Consider the following 18,375-nt stretch of genomic DNA (forward strand, 5'->3'; position numbering starts at 1 on the left):
CCTTTCATTATCAGCTCCCCCACGGACGCCATTAGCATTAACTCAATACTCTCCAACCAAATAAGGATAAAATACACACAACACCAGGTTATAGTCCAACAGGTTTATTTGGAAGTACTAGGTTTCGTAGGAGCGCTCCAAAAGCTACTATTTCCAAATAAATCTGAGGGACTATACTCTGATATTGTGTGATTTTTAACTTTTTCCACCCCAGTCCAACACCAGCACCTCCATAACATGGCTACCAAAAAAAGGATTTATACCTTATGTCACTTCCTCTGCTTTCCTCTGAGCTGACCGAATTCTAACTGGTTCCAGCCAGCACAAAACAGTGGGCAGGGCTCGGGTAACTTCGGTTCGCAAGCTATGGTTTTGATGTGCAGCAGCCCCTGACCTGATCCATGGCCCAGTGGTCTTACTGCTGCACCATTAATCTGGAGACCCAGGTAATGTTCTGGGGACCTGGCTTCAAATGCTGCCATGTCAGATGGTGGAATTTGAATTCAATTTTTAATAAATCTGGAATTAAGAGTCTAATGCTTCTTTTTCTTGACCAAAAACCTCAATTTCTCTAGTCATCCAGCATTCCCTACACCAACCAGCCTTGCCTTCCACTGTAACAGGAACATACTGTCTCTGGAACCTTGTTATCTCATTTTTGAAGGCTTCCCATTTTCCAGCCGTCCCATTACATGCGAATGTCCATCCCCAATCAACTTTTGAAAATTCTTGTCTACTACCTTCAAAATTGGCCTTCCTCCAATTTAGAACTTAACTTTTACCGTTCCTTTGGTATCTGAAAGCCAGAACTTGGACTGCCAGCCCTGTCCATCCCTTAGCCAAATTTCTATAATAGCTCTGACCTCCCAATCCCATACTGTCAAACATGCCTTCAATTTATCAGCCTAACTTGTAAGATCCCTTGCATTGAAATAAATGCAGTTTAATTCTTTAGAGTTACTTCGTTGTCTGACTTACTCTTGTCTGTCATTTCTAATTACCTTGTCCTTTTCAGATTCAAAACCATCCTCATTTATCTTTCTGTTTACCCTACTACTTTAGGATCCCTCCAAAGCCCTCCCCTTGAACAGTTTACAGTTTCCCTGAATAGAATTATCAAATCTTCCCACCAGGATATTGGTCCTTTTCCAGTCCAGGTGAAACCCATCCTTTTTGAACATGTCTTTACTGTTCCAGAAGAGATTCCAACGATCCAAGAACCTGAATCCCTGAACATTACACCACCTCTTCAACCATTGATTTATCTCTTATATCCTTTTAGTCTTTCCCTCACTCAAGCTTAGCACTGAGAATAAACCAAAGATTACTACTTTTGAGGTTCTGTTTTTTAATCTTCTACCTAAGCTCTTATATTCATGCTGTAAAGCCTTAATCTCTTCCCTAACTATGTCATTCCTATCAAAGTATACGATAACCTTCAGGTTTCTCACTCTCGCCTTTAACAATACGCTTCAAATGTTTTGCGGAATCCTTAATCCTGGCACCAGGAACACAACAGCTGCTCAGTGAGGGCGGCATGATGGCTCAGTGGTTAGCACTGCTGCCTCACAGCTCCAGGGACGTGAGCTTGATTCCAGCCTTGGGTGACTGTCTGTGTGGAGTTTGCATACTCTCCCCGTGTCTGTATCGGTTTCCTCCCACAGTTCAAAGATATGCAGGCTAGGTGAATTGGCCATGCTAAATTGCCCACAGTGTTCAGGGGTGTGTAGTTTAGGTTTATTAGTCAGGGAAAATGTTGAGTAATAGGGTAGGGGGATGGGTCTGGATGGGATAAGCTTTGAAGGGTTGCTGTGGACTTGTTGGGCCAAATGGCCTGTTTCCACACTTTAGGAATTCTATCTACCTAATGTACTCTCCTAGATTCACACTCACTGCTGCTGAATCTCCCATCTGTGCTCTTGACAGGAGAATCTCCTCAGACAATTACTCTTTAAGTCAAACTTGTCAAGTCCCATCTAACATAAGATTCATTCTTAGTGTCCAAGATCTGACTACCTGTTCTATTTTCTTCTGAGAGACTAGCCTTTCCAACAGTATCCAAAACTGAGTATATGTTTGCGAGAGGAATAGCCACAGGAGATTTCTCAGTTACCTTCTTGCCTTTCCTGACAGTCACCCATCTATCTGAGTGATCCTGCTGGGTAATAACTTCTCTAAATCAATTAGCAGTCTAACTTTGAGTCTCATTGCATCTTTTATGCTTTGGCCAAGCAGCTTGTCAGTGAGTTGCCAATTAAAGGGGACTATTGCTTGTAAGCCATCTTGTTCATTGTCCAATTCACCTGATGAACATTTAGCTTCCTTTCTTGCCAATCAAGCTTTATATCGAGAAAACTTTCAATGGAAGTCAGAGTGGGGTATCTGGTGAAATCTACACCAGCCCATCCAGGTCCCTGTCTGCATAGCAGGGTGACAATATCCCCCTGTAGGTCAGCCCAGGACTGGTGTCAGGAATTGTGCGGGGCAGCTCCGGACTGACAGCACTGGCCGGGGTGCACAACGCCCTTTTAAAGATGACATGGGCATGAGAGGTGCCAGTGAACTCTGGAATATTCTGTCAGTAATGAGATGTACTTGGAACAATGAGTGGTAAAATGGGGCTACAATTGAACATCAGCCCACAACAATTGTGAGATTCGGACCAACGTTCTATATAAAAACATAGAAAATATACATAATTAAAAAACTTTGAGCATTCCATATAGCATTTTTCAAATTATTTTGTTTTTAATTAAACTGTTGGATATATTGGACATGGGTGGTGAAACAAACTCGCTATCACAGCCACATTTGCTTCCTCAGTGCCTGCCTCCGTAACCAACTCATCCCACACGGACTCCGGACCACCTTTAAACCAGCAGAGTTCGGACCCGAACAAGACAAACAGTACAGACTACAGATTCAAAAACACCAGCAACGGTTCTCCTTCAAGATCCTCCACTCCACACTTGCAGCAATGCGCCGGCACCTAACCTCTCGACAGTCAGCCCTGCCTCAGCTGAGGGCCACACTCTCTCAGAATTGCAAAGGACCCACTCTGTATGACATCCTCAGGAGAATTCATACTCTCAACAAACAGTATTTCAATTCCATCTCAAACATCAAAAACTGTAAGTACAACAAACTTTTATCTACCCACCTCCATAACCAGCGCTCCTCAAACATTCCACAAGATTCCCCTGGCCTCACAATCTACTCAGACGCCATTAGCCGTGCGGCTGATGCAGCTGCCACCCCCACATTGATTGATGATGTCACTTCCACCCCCATCATGACCACTCCCACAACCACTTCCGCCCCTCACAATTCCTCATGCATCACACGTGACATCACTTCTGCCCTTCACATCATTGCTGATGCCACATGCTCAGTAACTTCCGCCACCCCTCCTGCCGTGTTCACCACCACTTCCAGCGCCACTCACCTGCATTCTGCTGACATGCCCACCACAGACCCCACTGTCACTATCCCCATCCCCCAGAACCCCGAGGGGAACACTACCCCTGCTCATGACTCCACCCCCATTCCCCCCACCATCACACCGACTCCATTTACAGGTTCCGCCCCCACTCCCAGCTCTACACCCACACCAGATCCCAGCTCCCAGCCTGCTGAGTTTTCACCATCTCCCCAGACCTCCCCCTCACTGAGGACGAACAATCAGTCCTCAGCAAAGGACTCACCTTCATCCCCCTCCGTCCCCGCATCAATGAATTTAATACACGCCGTGATGTGGAACAATTCTTCCGTCGCCTCCGCCTCCGAGCTTACTTTCACAATCAGGATTCCTGCCCACCTTCCGAGGACCCCTTCGCCCACCTCCAACACACTGCATCCACTTGAACATGCCATGCTGGCCTATTACCTGCCCTCGATCTCTTCATTTTAAACTGCCGCCAGGACATTAACCACCTCAACCTGTCTACCCCCCTCCCCCACTCCAACCTCTCACCCTCACAACGCGCAGCCCTCCAATCCCTCTGCTCCAATCCCAACCTCACCATCAAGCCAGTGGATAAAGGGGGCGCAGTGGTAGTCTGGTGGACTGACCTCTACACCGCTGAAGCCAAACGCCCAACTCAAGGACACCTCTTCCTACTGCCCCCTTGACCATGACCCCAACCCCCATCACCAAACCATCATCTCCCAAACCATACAGAACATCATCACCTCAGGAGATCTCCCACCCACAGTTTCCAACCTCATAGTCCGGGAACCCCACACTGCCCAGTTCTACCTCCTTCCCAACATCCACAAGCCTGACCACCCTGGCTGACCCATTGTCTCAGCATGCACTTGCCCCACTGAACTCATCTCTACCTACCTCGACACTGTCCTATCCCCCCAGTCCAGGAACTCCCCACATATGTTCGAGACAACACCCACACCCTCCACCTCCTCCAAGACTTCCATTTCCCCGCCCCCAACACCTCATCTTCACCATGGATATCCAATCCCTCTACACCTCCATCCACCATGACCAGGGCCTCCAAGCCCTCCATTTTCTCCTCTCCAGACATCCCCAACAGTACCCTTCCACCGACACTCTCATTTGTTTGGCCGAACTGGTCCTCACCCTTAACAATTTCTCCTTTGAATCCTTCCACTTTCTCCAGACCAAAGGGGTAGCCATGGGCACATGTATGGGCCCCAGCTATGCCTGTCTCTTTGTTGGCTACGTTGAGCAGTTGATCTTCCGTAATTACACCGGCACCACTCCCCACCTCTTCCTCCGCTACATTGATGACTGCATTGGCGCCATCTCGTGCACCCGCGAGAAGGTTGAGCAATTCATCAACTTGACCAACACATTCCACCCTGACCTTAAATTTACCTGGACCATCTCTGACACCTCCCTCCCCTTCCTGAACCTCTCCATCTCCATTAATGACGACCGACTTGACACTGACATTTTTTACAAACCCACCGACTCCCACAGCTACCTGGATTACACCTCTTCCCACCCTACCTCTTGCAAAAATGCCATCCCGTATTCCCAATTCCTCCGCCTCCACCGTATCTGCTCCCAGGAAGACCAGTTCCACCACAGAACACACCAGATGACCTCCTTCTTTAGAGACCGCAATTTCCCTTCCCACGTGGTTAAAGATGCCCTCCAATGCATCTCGTCCACATCCCGCACCTCCACCCTCAGACCTCAGCCCTCCAACCATAACAAGGACAGAACACCCCTGGTGTTCCACCCTTCCACCCTACCAACCTTCGCATAAACTAAATCATCCGCCGACATTTCCGCCACCTCCAAACAGACCACCAGGAATATATTTCCCTCCCCACCCCTTTCCACCTTCCGCAAAGACCGTTCCCTCCGTGACTACCTGGTCAGATCCACAACCCCCCTACAACCCACCCTCCAATCCTGGCACTTGCCCCTGCCACCGCAGGAACTGTAAAACCTGCGCCCACACCTCCTCCCTTACCTCTATCCAAGGCCCTAAAGAAGCCTTCCACATCCATCAAAGTTTTACTTGCACATTCACTAATATCATTTATTGTATCCGTTGCTCCCGATGTGGTCTCCTCTACATTGGGGAGACTGGGCGCCTCCTATCAGAGCACTTTAGGGATCATCTCCGGGACACCCGCACCAATCAACCACACCACCCCATGACCCAACATTTCAACTCCCCCTCCCATTTTGCCGAGGACATGGAGGTCCTGGGCCTCCCTCACCACCAGACGCCTAGAGGAAGAACGCCTCATCTTCCGCCTCAGAACGCTTCAACCCCAGGGCATCAATGTGGACTTCAACAGTTTCCTCATTTCCCCTTCCCCCACCTCACCCTAGTTCCAAACTTCCAGCTCAGCACTGTCCCCATGACTTGTCCGGACTTGTCCTACCTGCCTATCTCCTTTTCCACCTATCCACTCCACCCTCTCCTCCCTGACCTTCATCCCCTCGCACACTCACCGATTGTACTCTATGCTACTCTCTCCCCACCCCCACCCTCCTCTAGCTTATCTCTCCACGCTTCAGGCTCACTGCCTTTATTCCTGATGAAGGGCTTTTGCCTGAAACGTCGATTTTGAAGCTCCTTGGATGCTGCCTGAACTGCTGTGCTCTTCCAGCACCACTAATCCAGAAAATGGGTGGGACTTGAGCCTAGTCCTTCTAAATCATAGATAAGGACACTGCCACAGCAGCACAGTAATGGTTGCTGATTGGTGAAAATTCATATCAGTTAAAAACTTTATAAGCTGGGAAGCTCATTATTAATGCACTAGGGGCAAATTGTGCAATTTTATGTCTCTAGCCTTCTACCGAGTAATTGTTAGAGATCTATGATTTGCTCTGAAGTGATTTAAGGTAGGAATGTAAATGCTGATATCAGCTGATGATATGAGAGTATGGCATGACACCAAGAACAACAGAGATCGGGTGATGTTACAGAGGATGGCATTTCACCAGGACAATAGTGCCATATGACTGTCAGATCCTGTACCTCCAATATTTGTTAAATCGCAAAAAGAAAATCAGCTTAACTTTAACAAGCAGTCTTACTATTATTGCTGGAATTCAGGCAGCCCCCACTCGCTGCCCTACCAATGTCAGAATCGTCCAACCCAGCACTCTACAAATCTCAGAAACTCTACACTACATCCAATAGCTCCCAGATATTATTCCCAAAGACCCTTAATCTGATCATCCCCAATGGTCTATGATCTGACATTGTCTCAATGCTGGGTAAAAACAATGACTGCAGATGCTGGAAACCAGAGTCTAGATCAGAGTGGTGCTGGAAAAACACAGCAGTTCAGACAGCATCCGAGGAGCAGCAAAATCGACATTTCGGGCAAAAGCCCTTCATTAGAAATACAGGCAGAGAGCCTGAAGGGTGGAGAGATAAGTGAGAGGAGGGTGGGGGTGGGCAGAAAGTAGCATAAAGAGAGAGGAGGAAAACCTCTTCAAGGCAGGCATCCTTGCAAGAGGATTGGCAGTAGGGTTAAAATCAACTAGGTAAAAACAATGACTCCAGATGCTGGAAACCAGAGTCTAGATCAGAGTGGTGCTGAAAAAACACAGCACTTCAGGCAGCATCCGAGTAGCAGCAAAATCGACGTTTCGGACTAAAGCCCTTCATCAGAAATATAGGCAGAGAGCCTGAAGGGTGGAGAGATAAGCTAGAGGAGGGTGGGGGTGGGCAGAAAGTAGCATAGAGAGAGAGGAGGGAATCTTCTTCAAGGATTGTCTCAATGCTGCCCTATCCCAGATATTCTCCTCCAGATCCATGCTTGATGAATGTTTCTTCTGTTCCACAAAATCCTCCAATGTGCTGAGGACCTAGGGGTTCTGCTCCTTGCAAACCTACAGTTCTTCCCAAATTAATATGCTGCATTTTATGTTGCTTTTTAAATGGAGAGGCGAATAACAGAGGGGCTTGGGTATTGACCAAAGATTTACAATCTTTGGGAACAGACATACAGGAAATTAGGATTATAAGAATACAGTACGTAAGGCCAATATGGGCACAGAACTAGAGTAAGTTACTTACAATAGGGAGACAGATCATGAAGTGGTTTGAAAAGGATTTTGAATGAATATGTAAATAATTGTGGCTTTTGGGACCCTTGCTTTCATTGGTCAGAGCATTGAGTAGAGGAGTTGGGAAGTAGTTTTGCAGTTGTACAGAATGTTGGTGAGGCCACTTTTGGACTATTGTGTACAGCATTGGTTGTCCTGCTACAGCAAGGGTATTATTAAATTGGAACGGGTGCAGAAAAAATTACAACTATGCTAGCAGGACTGGAGGGTTTGAAATATAAGTAGATGTTGGATAGGCTGGGGCTTAGGAGGCCCTGGTATATAGGAGGTTGAGGGGTTGAGGGGTGAGGTTGAGGAGTGACCTGAAATAGTTTTTTAAAAATCATGAGGGGCATAGGTAAGGTGTATAGCAAAGGTCTTTTCCTGAGGGACAAGGGAGTTCAAAACTAGAGGGCATAATTTTAAGAAGAGAGGAGAAAGATTTAAAATGGACCCAAGGGACAACTTTTTCCATGCAGGGTGGCTAGTATGTGGAATGAACTGCCAGAAGTGGCAGATGCAGGTACAGTTTCAACATTTAATAGGCATTTGGACAGAATTGGAAAGGTTCAGAGGGATACAGACCAAATGCAGGAAAATGGGACTAGTTTAGTTTGGGAAACCTTACCAGCATGGATGAGTTGAGCTGAAGAGTATGTTTCCGTGCTCTGTATGATTCTATGATCCAGGCTTTGGGGTAGTGCTAACAGTGACAGGTTAACCTGCCATTATTACTGGATAACTCTGACAGCAACCTGTGGAGTTCATCTAGAATCATAGAACCCTTACAGTGTGAAAGCAGTCCATTCATCCCATTTCGTCCACGCTGACCTTTCGAAGCCCGACCCACCCTATCCCTGTAGCCCTGCGTTTCCCTTGGCTAATTCACCTAGCCTGCACATCCCTGGACTCTATGGAGCAATTTAGCATGGCCAATCGCTTAACGTACTGCAGGAGGGTACCAGAGCACCCAGAGGAAACCCGCATAGACACAGGGAGAATATGTAAACTCCATGCCGACAGAGGGTGGAATCAAACCTGAGTTCCAAGCAATATGAGGCAGCAGTGCTAACGACTGAGCCACCATGCCACCACAATCTATGTGGTTCTATATACACACACACATATATATATCACTATGTATATTATAATTTTTATATAACTATATATGCATAGTAAAATGCAGAAACCTGGGAAATTACTGTCAGTGATGCTCTATGATTACAAAGTACACTGCTGCAACCTTTGCATACAAAAGCAACACAGAAACCACTGTAAAGCTGCAATCTTAAACAAGTTACCTGCTATCAACAAGCTTAAGACCAGTGAAAAGCTGAAGTTTTTTTCAATCCAAAGTTACTGAATATTTAACAATGTATTAAGTCATAATTACTGCTGAATAACCTCACTGCCTTTGTGGAGTTATATTCCCTCATAAGAAAACCAGTTTCTGCAGATGCTTTTGGCAAGTAAAATGCATATTGGTTAAAGGTTTGTGGCTTTTTCTACTCAAATTTCTCCCTTAATCACCTGTATATCTCACAATCTTTATTCTAATTTCAGCACAATGATTTTGAATTATTTTACATTTCCTACTTCTCGACTCCTGCTTTGCTGTTGGTGAGGATTCTTCAATCTGATTGGTTGATCAGCTTGCCTATTATGTTCCCTGCTCCCAAATGCTGCAGATCCCACACAGAGAATGGTTAATACAGAGGGGTATCAGGTAAGGAGAACCTTGCACTCTAAAGTCTGCAAGATATTTTCAAGAATGACTATTTTCAAGGTAATTTGCAATTGTCAAGACGCTTATATTTTGGAAGGTGGGAGGAAAGAACCAAGTTTGATGAAGATTATTTTTAAAACTGGCATTATTACATATTAATTGACATTTACAAAAAGGTTCTACAGCTCTAGCTGTGGCAAAGCTTGTTTCATAGAATTAACATTCGAATGTCATCTATCTCAGGCTTAATAAACATCCCACTTAGAAAGCAATCTCTGAGGAAAGGAAGAAATGACTAATGACTCAGGACAAAGTCAAGGAAAGGGGATGCATTCCCTTCAAAGTACTTCCTGCCTCAGGGAGAACCTTGGCTGCCTATTTTGCTTATGAGACAGCTAAAGATCTCTGCAGAGATGTCTGGGGAGAAAGCCACATATTCAAACCTCACCTTCTTCCTTCTGGACACAATATTATAATGCTTGCTGCTTCAGAGACTGCATCCTGAACACTGAAACAATAATTCCATTCATATTTTTAAACTTCTTTCTGAAGAGAGTATCTGCACAGTTGCCCGAGGTGGGAACTGAACCCGAGTCCCTGGTGCTGTGATGCACCACTGAGCCATCGTGCCATCCACAGTACACAGATGTGCAATCCAAAGGTGGATTGGCCATGCCAAATTGATTAGATTAGATTACTTACAGTGTGGAAACAGGCCCTTCGGCCCAACAAGTCCACACCAACCCGCCAAAGCGCAACCCACCCAGACCCATTTCCCTTCATTTATCCCTTTACCTAACACTATGGGCAATTTAGCATGGCCAATTCACCTAACCTGCACATCTTTGGACTGTGGGAGGAAACCGGAGGAAACCCACGCAGACGTAGGGATAACGTGCAAGCTTCACACAGTGAGTCGCCAGAGGCGGGAATTGAACCTGGGTTTCTGGCGCTGTGAGGCAGCAGTGCTAACCACTGTGCCACCATGCCGACCACAAAGTTGCCCCTCGTGTACAGGGATGTGCAGGTTAGGTGGATTAGCTATGAGAAATATAGGATTACAAGAATGGGGTGGGATTGGTTGGGATGGTCTATGGAAGGTCTGCTTCCACACTGTAGGTATTCCATATTTGCATGCTATAAATTACAAAGTAATTTTCAACTTTATTAAGATAAGACCAGAGACAGATCAAAAAGTTATATCTTTCAGATTTATATAATTAAAGTTCCAGATAGTTGCTGTAAACCAGCAAGTAGCCAATGTAATATTTATGTCTGACTGTTCCAAATGCCTGCAGTAAGATCTTGGAATGAATTATGAGATACATTAAATAAAGAAGTTGGGAAAACTCGCGGATCTTTCATGAATCTCTTTCAAATATTGAGAAACATAAGGATTGTAATATCAATCTCTTTGCTTGTGATAACTGTATCACGGTCTCTGTGGTAATATTGCCACCTCAAGATGTCCCAGTGAGCTTTGTAGTCAATGAAAAGTAGTCACTGCTGTCACATGGAGAGTACACCTCCCCAGTTTTCACCACAGCAGGGTCGCACAGCCAACACTGAGGTTAGATTCCCCTACAGTGTGGAAACAGGCCCTTCGGCCCAACAAGACCACACTGACCCTCTGAAGAGGAACTCCCCCAGACCCCTTTCCCTCTGACTAAAGCACCGAACACGATGGGCAATTTAGCATGGCCAATTCACCTGACCTGCACATCTTTGGACTGTGGGAGGAAACCGGAGCACCAGGAGGAAATCCACGCAGATACGGGGAGAATGTGCAAACTCCACACAGTCAGTCACCCGAGGCGGGAATCAAACCTAGGTCCCTAGCGCTGTGAGGTGGCATGAGCCATTGTGCCACGGTCAGAGACACTAATTGGATTTTAGTGATGTCAATGAGAATTAAATATTGAGCAGGACATGAAGAAAACCCGCTCAGCTCTACTTCAAAATACACATGCTAGTCGAGGATTCTCTAAAGGTCAACATGCAGGTTGAGTCTGTGATTAAGAAAGCGAATGCGATGTTGTCACTTATCTCAAGAGGGTTGGAATATAAAAACACCATTGTGCTACTGAGACTTTATAAAGCTCTGGTTAGGCCCCATTTGGAGTACTGTGTCCAGTTTTGGTCCCCACACCTCAGGAAGGACATACTGACACTGGAACGTGTCCAGCGGAGATTCACACGGATGATCCCTAGAATGGTAGGTCTAACATATGAGGAACGGCTGAGGATCTTGGGATTGTATTCATTGGCGTTTAGAAGATTAAGGGGAGACTTAATAAAGATGTACAAGATAATACATGGCTTGGAAAGGGTGGATGCTAGGAAATTGTTTCCATTAGGTGAGGAGACTAGGACCCGTGGACACAGCCTTAGAATTAGAGGGGGTAAATTCAGAACAGAAATGCGGAGACATTTCTTCAGCCAGAGAGTGGTGGGCCTGTGGAATTCATTGCCGCAGAGTGCAGTGGAGGCCGGGATGCTAAATGTCTTCAAGGCAGAGATTGATAGATTCTTGTTGTCTCGGGGAATTAAGGGCTACGGAGAGAATGCAGGTAAATGGAGTTGAAGTGCCCAGCAGCCATGATTGAATGGCGGAGTGGACTCGATGGGCCGAATGGCCTTACTTCCACTCCCATGTCTTATACAGTGAACAGTGTTGTTTTCTGTTCTCTACAGACACATTGTACTGCACAAAGTGAATCAAAGTAGCAGAACACAGTGCAGAATATAGCACTATAGCTGCAGAGAAGGTGCAGGGAGAGAGAGTGATCACAATTAACATTTGAGATTTCCGTTCAGAAGTCTGATAACAACGGGGAAGAAGCTATTCTTGAGTCTGTTTGTACATGTATTCAAACTTTCATATCTTCTGTCTGACAGAAGAGAGTGAAAGAGAGTATAACTGGGATGGGAGGGCTTTTTGATTACATTGATTGCTTTCCTGATGCAGCAGCAAGTATGGTTGGGTGGGAGGTGGGTTTGCACTATAGACTGGGCTGTGTTCACAACTCTCTAGTCTCTTGCAGCCTTAGGCTGAGCAGTTGCTATACCACACTGGAATATATCCAGATAGGATGCTTCTTATGGTGCATCCATAAAAATCGGTAAGACTCATTATGGACAAACTGGACTTCCTTCACCTCCTGAGAAAATAGAGACATTGTTGTGCTTTCTTGACCACATTGACTTGGGTGGAGCAGGACAGATTGTTGGTGGTAATCACTCCCCGGACCTGATGCTCTTGACCATCCCTACCTCGGCAACATTGATGCAGACGGGGCGTACCCTCCACTCCGTTTCCAAAGTCAACGACCAGCTCCTTCATTTTGCTGATGTTGCTGAAGAGATTTGTTGTCTTTATACCATGCCACTAAGCACTCAGTTTCTTCCCTGTCTTATCATTGTTTGAGATCCCACCTACAACAGTGGTGGCCTCAGTAAAGTTAGAAATGAAGTTGGGATGGAATTTGGCCACACAGTCGTGAGTGTATAAGGAGTACAGTAAGGTGCTGAGTATTCAGCCGTTGGGGCACTGGTATGAAGGATTATGATGGAGGAGGTGTTGCCACCTATTCTTACTGATTGCGGTCTATGAATCAGGAAGCCGAGGATCCAGTCACAGAGCATGGAGCTGAGACCTCGGTCTTGGAGTTTGTTTGGAATTATGGTGTTGAAGGCAGAACTGTAGTTAACAAGTAGGAGCCTGATATAGGCATCCTTGTTATCCAAATGTTCCAGGATGAATGTAGCACCAGGAAGATGGACTTGTTGCAAATTGCAAAGGATCAAAGCAATATGACTGGGAAGGAGTCAATGAGAGCCATGAGTAACCTCTTGAAGCACTTCATTATTATGGAGGTCAGAGACACTGGGTGGTAGTCATTGAGGCACACTGCACTGGGAAAACAGTGGTCTTCTTGAAGCAGGTGGGGACTGCAGTTTCTAATAAGGAGAGGTTAAAGATGTCAGCAAATAATCCAACCAGCTGGTCTGCGCAGGATCTGAGTACACAGCTGGGGATTCCTGAAGAAGGGCTTATACCCGAAACATTGATTCTCCTGCTCCTTGGATGCTGCCTGACCTGCTGTGCTTTTCCAGCAACACATTTTTCAGCTCTGATTTCCAGCATCTGCAGTCCTCACTTTCTCCTAGCTGGGGATTCCATCCAGGCCAATCACTTTTTGTGGTTTTCACTCTCAAGAAGGCCGATCTAACATCATCGGTGGTGCATCTGAGGCTGTTGGGACAGGTGACATTGTTTCACTGCCCCCCCTATTCAAAGCTAGTGTAGAATGCATTGAGCTTGTCTGGTAGGGATGAACTGTTGCCTGCAATTCTGTTCAATTTCACCTTTTAGCCCGTTATGTTGAGTAAGCCTTGCTACAAACGATTTGGATGTAAACATAGAAGGAATAATTAGTAAGTTTGTAGATGACACAAAAATTGGAAGTGTAGTGGACAGCCAAGAAAGTTACCTCAGACTGCAACGGGATCTTGATCAGATGGGCCAATGGGCTGAGCAGTGGCAGATGGAGTTTAGTTTACATAAATGCGAGGTGCTGCATGTTGGAAAAGCAAATCAGAGCAGGACTTATACACTTAATGGTAAGGTCCTGGAGTGTGTTGCTGAACAAAGAGACCTTGGAGTGCAGGTTCATAGCTCCTTGAAAGTGGAATCACAGGTAGATAGGATAGTGAAGAAGGCATTTGGTATACTTTCCTTTATTGGTCAGAGTATTGAGTACAGGAGTTGGGAGGTCATGTTGTGGCTATACAGGACATTGGTTAGGCCGCTTGTGGAATATTGCGTGCAATCCTAGTCTCCTTCCTATTGGAAGGATGTTGTGAAACTAGAAAGGGTTCAGAAAAGATTTACAAAGATTAGATTACTTACAGTGTGGAAACAGGCCCTTCGGCCCAACAAATCCACACCGACCCACCAAAGCACAACCCACCCAGACCCATTCTCCTACATTTACCCCTTCACCTAACACTACGAGCAGTTTAGCAAGGATAATTCGCCCAACCTGCACATTTTTGGACTGTGGGAGGAAACCAGAGCAGCCGGAGGAAACCCACGCAGACATGGGGAGAATGTGCAAACTTCACACAGTTAGTTGCCTGAGGCAGGAATTGAACCCAGGTCTCTGGCGCTGTGAGGCAGCAGTGCTAACCACTGTGCCACCCACTTAAAAGGCGAGTACTCCATAGTAATCTCAGCCAGTACAGGAATTGAACCCATATTAGTGGTGTCACTCTATATCACAAACCAGCCATCCGTCCAACTGAGTTAATTTTTCCCCTAAGCAATCACCAACCCTGACATGGCACTGCAAAGATTGCTGGCTTGCCCACCTCAGCACTGCACTTGGTCAGTGTGGGGATTGAACCCACGGCCTTGTCATTATTAACACCATGCTCTAACCGACCAACAAAACAGAAGCACGCTGGGAAAACCCACACAGATACAGGGAGAATGTGTAGACTCCACACAGACAGTCACCCAAGGCTGGGATTGAACTTGGGACTCTGGTGCTGTGAGGCAGCAGTGCTAACCACTGAGCCACCATGCGTGTTGTCAGGGTTGGAGGATTTGAACTATAGGGAGAGGCTGAATAGGCTAGGTTGTTTTTCCTGAAGTGTTGGAGGCTGAGGGGTGACCTTATAGAGGTTTACAAAATCTTGAGGGGCATGGATAGGATAAACAAATAAGGTATTTTCCCTCGTGTGGGGGAGTCCAGAACTAGAGGGCATAGATTTAGGGTGAGAGGGGAAAGATATAAAAGAGACCTAAGGGGCAACCTTTTCACACAGAGGGTGGTGCACCTCTGGAATGAGCTGCCAGAGGAAGTGGTGGAGGCTGGTACAATTCCAACACTTAAAAGGCACTGGATGGGTATATGAATGTGAAGGGTTTGGAGGGATATGGGCCAGGTGCTGGAAAATGGGACTAGATTAGGTTAGGATATCTGGTTGGCATGGACAAGTTGGACCAAAGGGTTTGTTTCCGTGCTGTACATCTCTATGATTCTATGACTCCACGTGGTTAGCCTGGGTCTCAGGCTTAGTTTGGTTGTGTCTTGGTGTCTCTGATGGCCTTACAAAGATTGTACCTGGATTTTCTGTATAGTTCAGTGTTGCCTGACTTGTATGCCTCAGACCAGGATTTCATAGGGAGTGGACCTCCCGGTTCGGCCACGGGTTTCCGGTTGGGGAATTTCTTTGACATGCAGTCTTCCACACATTTGCTAAAGAAGTCTGTAATGGGGCGTAATGGCATACTCATTTCAGTTGGCCGCTGAGTTCTCGAATATATCGACCAACTCCAAGCAGTCCTATATTAAGCCCTTCCATTGCCTCAGACCGACACTACACTGTATTGGGTCCTCACACTTCAGCTTCTGCTTGTCAGCCAGGAGGAGGACCACAGCGATGTGATCTGATTTCCCAAAATACGGAAGAGGAATGGAGGGGCAGGTATCCTTGACGGTTGTACAGCAACAATCAAGGATGTTCAGACCTCTGCTGGACAGAGATGCGTTGAGGGTTTTTTTGATAACACATTCTTGAGGTTGACCCAGTTGAAGTCACCAGTTACATGAACAAGACCTTGGAGTGTTCTGTTTTAAGACTGTTTGTAGTGTTGTACACTTCATCACTACCGCATTGACTGACTGCTGTCAGGATAGCTGAGGTAAACCCGAAAGGCTGAGGTAAACCCGATAGGAGCACTTCACTGTAAGATCTTCCAGGCCCAGGAAGCATTAGCTTGCCAGGTTCGCCACATCTGAGCACCAGGAGGTGTTGATCAGGAGGTAGACCCCACTGCCCCTTACCTTACCCGAGGAAGCCGAGCAGTCCATTCGGTGAACTGAAAATCTCTCAGGGTGCAAGGCACAGTCAGGTGTAGCAGGAGTGAGCCATGTCTCTGGAAAACCAAGCACACAGCATCTCTCAATTCCCTTTGGAAGGTGAGTCAGGCTTGAGGCTCATCCATGTCATTCTCAATGGCATGGCCACCTGCCAGGTGCATGCTGGGTAGGGGGTGACTTGAAACCCCCAAATTTCAATCTCACCTGAAATCCTGCACTTCTCCCATGTTCCCTGGGTAGGTGACTGCTCCCAGTCGATCCCGGATGTCGGTGAGGGAAGTCTGTTGCTCTTAGAGCTGGGTCTGTGCTCCCAATTGGGTCCAGTCACGGCCTTGAGCATTCGAGGAGGTGGGGTCTTATGGCCAGTTCAGACAGGCCTTGTTGACATCAGGTCACCGGAGGGTCAGTTGTTGTTCCAGCACTAATCAGGCCTCTTAGCTAAACCTTTATTAATTCATCCCACTCCCTTGCCCTTTCCCCATCACAATCCGAATTGTTCCCTTCAAGAGTTTAGAAGATGAACAGTGTTGTTCGAATGATTAGCAATATGCATTTATACAGTGCTCTTTTAGTGCAATTTAAGATCAGTGGTTGCACTAGCAGCAGGGACCCGGATTTGATTCCAGCCCAGTGGAGTTTGCTCATTCTCCCCATGTTTGCAGGGGTTTCCTCAGGGTGCTCCGGTTTCCTCCCACAGGTTTGGTGAATTGGCCATGCCAAATTGCCCATAGTGTTCAGGGATGTGTAGGTTAGGTGCATTAGTTAGGGGTAAACGTAGAGTAATAGGGTAGGGGAATGGGTCTGGGTGGGTTCCTCTTTGGAGGACCAGTGTGGACTTGTTGGGCCAAATGGCCTGTTTCCATAGTGGTAGGGATTCTATGATTCACAGGGCCATTCTCAAACAAAGAATAACATCAAGCAATGTGAGGGCCCAATAGAGCAGATTGAATTCAGGTTGGAAGAAGTAGTGAGGGAATTCTAGCAGCAACTGAATGCACACCTTCAATGGCAGAATGAGGAAAATCAGGATCAGGAAGAGACAAGAATTGAAGCAGTGCAGGGACCTCGAAGAGTTCCTTTTGAAGGCTCTTCTCAGATTTACTTCTACCACTCCTTTCAGAAATTGCATTCCAGTCATGATTATATGCTCCCTAAAAAGAAAATTGACATCATTCCACTTCTTTCAATCACTGCACCTGAAATGCTGCCGATTAGTCTGTCTCTGGAAACATTTTCTCCTTGGCCGTGCCGTTGTTATCTGTGAACATAACCATGATACACATTCTCGGTGCCTTGCCTATTCTACCTTTTATAAGCTTCAGTTCAACCCAAATTCTGGTTCCCATGTCTTGCACTAAATCTCATTCTCACCCTACTCCTGTGCCCACTGACCTATATTGGCTCCCGGTTAGGCGTCATCTCAATTTTAAAATTCTGGTTGCGTTTCAAATATCCCCATGGCCTCGTCTCTCCCTGTCTCTACAATCTTCGAGTCCCACAACTCTCTGAGAGCTATCTTGCTTGGCTTTGTGTTTTGTGAAGTATCTTAGGATTTAAATTTACACTAAACATCATGTGGAAATGGATATTGTTGTTAGTTGTTCTGGTATTTTAAATACTAGAATTCCTTCTGAGATGTAACATTCTGCCTCTGGGGTGTGTGTGTGTGTGTGTGTATGTGTGTGCTGGAACTCCACAAGACAAATTTGCCTGTGGAATTCATTGCCGCAGAGTGCAGTGGAAGCCGGGATGCTAAATGGCTTCAAGGCAGAGATTGATAAATTCTTGATGTCACAAGGAATTAAGGGCTACGGGGAGAATGCGGGTAAGTGGTGTTGAAATGCCCATCAGCCATGATTGAATGGCGGAGTGGACTCGATGGCCGAATGGCCTTACTTGCACTCCTATGTCTTATGGTCTTATGGTCTAAACAGCCATTCCCAGTCTTGAACTCTGATTCCGTTTCCCCACCTTGTCCTGTAAATGTTTCCTTCTCAGATAACTGAATCCAATTTCCATTTCATGGCCATTATTGAATCTGCCTCTGCCACATTCTGAGGGGCAGTGCATTCCAGATCCTGACCACTCACTGACCAAAGAAGATTTTTCTCCTTTCACTCAGATGCCAATCACCTTCACTCTGCGCCTTCTGTTTCTCAATGTTTGAGAAGGGAAGACCCCCTGCCACTGGTAAA

The sequence above is a fragment of the Chiloscyllium punctatum genome, chromosome 10 (assembly GCF_047496795.1).
Source record: "Chiloscyllium punctatum isolate Juve2018m chromosome 10, sChiPun1.3, whole genome shotgun sequence".
Lineage (NCBI taxonomy): Eukaryota > Metazoa > Chordata > Chondrichthyes > Orectolobiformes > Hemiscylliidae > Chiloscyllium > Chiloscyllium punctatum.